This window comes from Amblyomma maculatum, chromosome 6 (genome assembly GCF_055883805.1).
Source record: "Amblyomma maculatum isolate TAMU_Amacu chromosome 6, ASM5588380v1, whole genome shotgun sequence".
In the NCBI taxonomy this organism is placed as follows: Eukaryota; Metazoa; Arthropoda; class Arachnida; order Ixodida; family Ixodidae; genus Amblyomma; species Amblyomma maculatum.
Genome location: NC_139349.1, coordinates 182,454,550 through 182,462,122, shown reverse-complemented (window position 1 = coordinate 182,462,122; position 7,573 = coordinate 182,454,550).

Genomic DNA, 7,573 nt, shown 5'->3' with positions numbered 1-7,573 from the left:
TGTTGCGGCAAGGTCCCATTCTGTACCACCAACAGAAGAATTGTGTTAGCCAAACTATGTTTTCACTGCATTGAGATGTTGTGACACTCTCAGTGATAATAATCTTGCGGTGGAAATTAAGTGGATGAACTACAACTGTGGTTCTTGTTACATTGAGCTTTTCCTTTTGATCTACTGGTCAAGCTCCAGATTGTTTCTGTCATGCACTCTCTGCTGGCGTGTTGAAATAGTTCCTCTCCCTGTAGCTAGCCTTCACTTGTTAAGCACATAGTGAGTAGTGGTTTAGCAGTGGAAAAAAAAAAAGTTCATACGCAATGTATGCGGTGATTATTCGTGCATGTTTGTGGATGTGCACTTTCGGAGTGGACGTTCCTACAAAGTGAAGCACTATCTGGTCCAAGGGTGTGCACTTTCCCAGCTTCTCATCACATCTGTCTGAAACGTAAGGGGAATTTTTTTTTACCTACACCAGCTACACCAGTGTAGCAAAAACTGCAATACCTCCATTGGTGTTTCGCTACTGTAGTGTAGCTGGCGTAGGTTTAAAAAAAAATGGTCCTATAGTTGTAGCAAAACATGTCTGGTGGAATGGTATGCCAAAGCCCCATGTGTTTTTGTACCCTGCTCTGTGTGGAAGTCTGTGACAATTTGTTAGGATCTCTCACGGAAGCTGTGCTTCAGTGCTGTATGACGTGTGCCTGAATGGAAGAGTTTTGTACCATAGTGGTGAAGTTTTAGCTTGTGCGGTCGTTGTTGGTGGTCAGATTAAAACTGCACGCTTTTTTATGATGGCACAATGGTACCTGGCTGCCATGCACCCTGCATGCTGTCTCGCTAAATAAAGCATGCAGCATTGTGGAAGCTTTGGCTGATCAGTGGCTGACTTCTCAGTCAGAGGAATGAGCACATTAAGGGGGGACATGGGTCTTAAAGCTAACTTTGTTATTTACTGCCCAGATGTGATGAAACCTCACAGAATTGTTTATTTTTCTGCCGATTTCAAATATGCAAAAATTTCTCTTCTATCGCAATTAGGTCTAAATGTATTAGAGAATTATTGCTATGGTCTGCTCAAACAATAGGGGAAAAAATGCTCATTAGAAAGTAATTTTTAATATACAGGTAGATACTATAAAGTGTAAGGAATGCAATGTTGGAAGCACATTTTTTATTTTCACTTGTAAAACTTTTATATCTTATCTTGAAATCCTTACACAGTTGCCATGCCTGTGAGTGCGAGGTTCAATGGGCTGCGAAATCTCTATTATTAGCTCAATTTTAAAACTGCTTCCACCATTGCATTCCTTACACTTTATAGTATCTATCTGTATATTAAAAATTAACTTCTGATGAGCAATTTTTTCCTTATTGTTTGAGCAGACATTAGCTAATTGCCCTACAAGAAAAATTTTTGCATATTTGAAATCAGTCGAAAAAACTGAACAATTGTGTGAGGCTTCATAAAATTTGGATTAAGAAGATGGATGGCAGGGGTGCCATTGATTAGCTAGCTTACACAGTGTTTCCAAAGAAAGGCTGCGCCAAGCCTCAACACTCACCGTCCACACCACCTGCTTCCAGCATCTCGGCCAGTTCAGTTCCTTTACTATAAGAAAAATTCAACCCAATAATTCATGAATACAGAGTCAAATTTGATATATTGTGAGAACGGGCTTCACATTTTTTCTTCTTTATTCAAGGAAACAGTAGAAATGTCTAACAGAACCTCGACATTCTCTATTGTGTCTGGACATCAGGTAGCGTGTCGAAATTGTCTTATCCCACCCTTGAAATTGCCCCCCTTTGATGAAAAGCAATAGTGCGAAAGCATAACTGCTTCTTGGCAAGTGCTGCTCATTTTAGGTTTAATTGAGCTTATGCAGTGTGTCTCTCTGATGCCTTCTGTGTTCTCTTTTACCAGTCATGTATGATTGCACATCGTTCTCTGTGCATGGACCTTGGTGTACATATATTTGGATAATTTAATTAAGCTTTGTTGGTTAATATTGTCACTTGTTTAATAGCTCAGATGCACTGTGGAGGGCAATCCTCCACTGGGCTGGCGTTGGCTTTTGTGGAAATGTACATACTGGGATATGTGGCTAATTTAATGATACGTTTTCATCGCATGGGCAGATTGCCTCGTGCAATGTTATTTTGCTACTGCTTGAGCCAAGGCAGTCCAGATTTGAATTGTACAGTGAGTGTAGTGGTGAAATACCGCACACAGTGTTTGCAGCTTGCATACCAGGCTGGTTTATCTTGTAAAACATTCCGTTTACCAACCGTGTTGTTTTGAACAGGATTTACATGGCTGTTCATCTCATGTATGCCTGAGTATAGACTCACGCTTTGGTTGCTTTTGAAATACACTTTGTTAGTGAACCATTTTTAATCGGAAAGTGTAAAGAGAAGGCATGAATACTCAGATATTCAGATATTTCTACAAAATCGCTCAAGTTAAGCTGCAATCCCTGTGGTTGCTATGATGCAATGTTGTGTCCACAGTGAGTTAATTATACCACTCTGTAGTGCCAGTGCGGAAAAGAACATTCTGCAAGGTTGCTTGTGCGTGTTTCATCCAGTACGTCTGTAGGAAACATTCGGGTCGTTTGATTTCACTGCTTACAAGGCAAGCCTGCTGTCATGGCTTGAAGTGGTGTGTAGCATTTTGTATATTTGTAAAAAAAATAGTGAGCAGGTTGTTTGTGCTCCTGGCTTTTTTTTTTCTTTTTAAGCAGGAAAAAGCGGAAATAAAGTGATGTGACACGAGTGGAAATTTGTCGTGATGCTGTCTTTCCATTTACAGCTGATCTGGTTCTGTCCATGCTGCCAGGTAAGAGTGCAACAGACTTTCACACAAACCTTTTAAACAAACTGGAGTTGCCCTCTATGAATAGGTTCATCGTCCTTTTCAGCCAGCAAGACTATACTGGCGGCCTTGTGGTAGAACATCTGCCTAGCATTCAGTTTCCAATGGGTACAAGCTTTCCCAGAGCCCAGTGCTCGGCTCTTCTGTGGTAAAATGCTTGGGAAAGGGGTCATTGACCAAAAATGGGCACATATGGGCTTTTGCCGCACTAGGCGGACTTATTGCTGTCCGATGGCGGAACGGATAATAACTGTACCATCGGAGCAACTATTTGGGCAATGACACCTTTCCCAAGTATTCCACTTCAGAAGAGCCCAGCATCAGACCAAGAGGAATCTTGTTCCCACTTAAAAACGATGGGTGCCCAGTGGCACCCACCCGAAACACAGAAAACTGGAGCCATGTTGTACAATTGTGGTCAGTATGAAAGGGCACACTTGAGCGCATGGCCTGTGCTCCGCGCAGGCCATGTCACGTTCATGTCACGTTTAGGAGCAATGCTAATCGCGCAACATTTGTTGGGTCAGTCGATCATTCATATACTTTTTACTGCTTGAGCGGCTACGGCGGAAGTTCCCACACCTCCACTGGGGTTCTATTCTTAAGTATTCATTATCCATTTCGGATCCATTTAATCTACCCCGACTACTTTTGTTGGGCGACAATCAGGCAGGGTGTTCAAGCGTCCAGGCAATCGGATTTCAGCATTGCCTACATGACTCAACCACCTGTTTGCCGGTATGTGCGGGGAGTGGCGATGCCTTGTCAACAGCGCAAGCTGCTATCCTGCAATGTTTCTGACTGGACGTCAGTGGCGTTTGTCTGACGCTGCCGTCATGCTGACATTAAAATACAAGATAACATGGACAAATGATACCTATGGAATAGTGACCTTAAATTATGTCCCATAATGACCTCATCAAAAGTTGTTTTTGTCAACAATTATATAGTCCATTTCTCGTCTCAAGGTTTGCTTACTGCAAGCAATCGCTGCTATTCCTATGATCATATTCTCCTTTATTTATCGGCAGCAAAATCTTACGAGATGCGTGCTTTAAAAAAAAATAAGTATTGTAGCTCTGTTTCACTAAAGTTGACAACCAATTTATTAGTATATCGTTGTCTTCAAGTGGGACAGGTTCTTTCATACTTGCATTAACCTCAGGTGACTGAATCGAAATAGTTCTTCTTTACCTGGCAGCATCTCATAAATATTTGCTGCAAGGAATATCATCCGCTTGTTGCCCAAAGACTGCCGTTGTTGCACGGGTATTCAGTTTTCCCGGTCCCTACTCGACAAACACAGTGTTCGGAACTCACAAGAAAGGCTGCCGAAGCTAAACATTTTCGGTTGGGGCTTGAAATTCAGAAGCATGCTCGTCTTAGCTAGCCCAATTGAGGGAGTTGCAAGTGAAACAGTGTAAAGCGACACACGCGCATACCACCGCTGTTAATCTTTTATCTTCTGTTAATCATCTCCTTTTGGTTGTTATTTTTTTGTTGTTAATGCAAGCAACTGAGTAAAAAAAGAAGATTGTGTTAACTGCGGCAGCTCTTAGCAACTAAACTGCGGCCGGCGGAAATGAAACGATCAGGGAAATGGAGGAAAGAAAGGGGCGAAAGAAGAAAGAACAGAGAAAGAAAGCACATAGCTCACATCAGCTAATCGGCTTAGATACTTTACGGCTATTCAAGACACTCTGTGTGCAAAAGACTGCAATGTGTGCCCTTTCTCCGTAGAATGCTCTGCCCTGCCGCCCCCGCTGCTATTCCCGCGTCCCCACATACCAGACAGGAGGAGCAGCGCAGCGCGTTCCGGTTTGAGGCTATTATCCTCCTCGCCGCGAAAACGGTCTATATATTTTTGCAATTTGGTTACAGTTTGCTTAAATTAATTTATTATTTGATGATGATGATGATAATGGCAGACGAACAAACAGTAAACGGATGGATGGGTGGATGGAATATAGGAGCGTCCCCTTTGAAACGGGGTGGTAGCAGTAGCTATCATGCTCATTTTTCTCCATATATCTTAATTATTGATTTAGAATGGTTAACTAAACCATCATTCTATTTATTAAATTTTTGTTCCTACATTACTAACATTATGTCACTTCTCTGCTTTTAAGCCACCAATCTTCCAGCCGTTTTTTGCTAGTTTCCACCGCCGGTTTATTCACCCGGCCTACATCAACTTCCGGATGGATACCATTACATTCGAGTATATTATGGTCAATTGTTTCACTGGAGTTTCCATATACAGCATATGCGTCATCTCCCTTGTTAAATTTCTTTTTGTAGCTGCGTGTTCTAAGGCACCCTGATCTAGCTTCAAAAAGTAGGGCACTGCCTCTTGAGTTATCAAAGAAATCTTCCTTCCTGATCTGCATTTTCCACTTACGGTATAATTCCACACTCTGTTTCTTTTCCATCGAATTTATCCAATTTTTACCTTCTCTGTTTTTCACCTGTTGCTTAATGCTCTTTATTTCTCCGTCCTTGTGACTAGCATACTTACTAGTTAGTTTCCTAGTTCTTTTCCTCCATTGTGAGTCAAGGCTTCTTAAGTACAGGTATTTAAATACTTTAGCTGCCCACCTGTTACTGCCCAATTTCCTCAGGCGTTCCTCATATAATATTTTACTCTGAGCTTCCCGTACTTCGAAAGATGCCCAGCCCATATCTCCCTGTACCGCCTCGTTTGTAGTTTTGCCATGGGCACCTAGTGCTAATCGTCTAACGGATCTCTGATTTGTTTTTAATGTCGACTGTACCTCTGATTTTAGGCACAAAACCGCATTTCCGAAAGTAAGTCCGGGCACCATAATTCCTTTCCAAGTACCCCTCAAAACCTCATACCTATTGTATCCCCACAATGCCTTATGCTTCATTATCCCGAAGAGGTCAACAGAGCGCTCTCAACGGCGAGAGAGGTAACGAAAGTTGGCGCACGCGGTCCCACAGGACCCCAATATGTGTGCAGATTTTGTTTCAGTCAGTCTTGATTGGAACTGCTGAGTAAAAAACAAACACAAAATAACATTTTTACGTTCTTAATTACATTGATGAAATTGAGTTTCTAGATTTCTTTAAGAGAACGCGGCACAGTTATTGTGCTGTAATTATAGTTCACTTTATTTTTTAGCGGCCTTGCTCTTGTAAACCCGGCGGAACCTTCCAGAACGCGATGGGCTTGCGTGCGGGAAGATAGATGGCGGTTCAGCGGTGTCTTCGTTGTATCGTCACACGGATGGAGGAACGTACCGTCACGTCTTCTTGTCATTTGGAAGCGGCACAGAGTATGAAAGTAGTTTCTAATGTGTCAGACGTAGGCGCACGTCGTTGTGTTGGTTGCGGCAAAGCTTGTATCGTGCAAAGCTTCTCGGACGGTCTTGCGTCAGCGCTTCTCCGGAGGTGGTGGTGGTGGTGAAAACTTTTATTGCCAAAAATGTGGAGGGCGGCAAACACCACTTCTTTACATGGCACGAAGCAGCCCTTAGGGGGCCGCCCTTACAGAGCAAAAGACAGCCCTTGGAGGGCTGTTCGATTCAGGGCGTTGGTGATGACCCAGCGCTACTCTGTAGCAGTGGAGCTGGCCAGGAGACTCTCCCAGTATGACTCCACTGTGGTTGGGGATGGATGTGAGATGGCAGGGAATGTGAGGAGGACGTGAAGAAAGTCTCTCGGTTCCCCGCAGAGCTTACATGAGGACGGGAACCGATCTGGGTATCGGGCATGGAGGAGAATAGGGTAGGGAGCAATACGTGTCTGGAGTCGGCGCCAGTGGGAGGGCCTCGGTAAGAGTTAGGGAGAAAGCCGGCGATCTCGGTAGTAGGTAAGGATATCTGAATGTAAGCAGACGCTCCTGGGCTGGCGTAGGGGATCCGACTCCTGCCCTGAAAGTGAGACCTCGGGCGAGGGAGTGGACCTCCTCGTTACGGCCGGGAGCGGTATTCCGTTTCCAGCCCAGATGATAGCAGAGGCTGACGTCATCGTCGCTGTCACGCGGTGTCAGTTCCTTCGACCCCGGGAGGCCTGCGTGTGCTGGGGTCCAGATGAGGGTTACGTGGGATGCTAAGAACGTAGAAGCCAAGCCGTGGTGCGGGATAGTGCTGATTTTGAGTCTGAGGGAATTTTGGTCGCAGGGGTGGAGATGAGAGCCAGCGCAATGGCTGCCTCCTCTGCAATTTCGGAGGAGTCTGTGGTGATAGAACCTGATGCGAGTAATCGGGCCTGATTGTTAGCGACAGCGAGTACCATGCGTGAGCTCGATGAGTACTGTGCCACGTACGTCCACGTAGGCTTTGTGCAGGACTTTGGCGCGGGCTGCCCTGCGTTCCCCGTCGTGCTCGGGGTGCATGTGCTTGGGGATATTAGGGATGAGGAGATGGGAACGTAGGTCTGGAGGTAGGGGGACCCCTGGGTAGGATGGACGATCGGGTTTATAATGCAGCTTAGTGAGCAGAGTGCGGCCTACCGCGGTACCCGACAGTCGAGTCAGCTGTGCTGTTGGCTTCTGCCAGCTCCTCAAATGCGTTGTGCGTACCGAGGTTGAGAAGTCGGGTAGTAGAGGTGCTGGAGGGTAGACGGAGCGCGACCTTTGTGCAGCTCTTGAGGAGCGCGTTGATGCGGTCCCGCTCCTTTTGCTTTAAAGGGAGGTTTAGGAATGCGTACGCCGTGCGGCTCGTGATGTAGACTTGT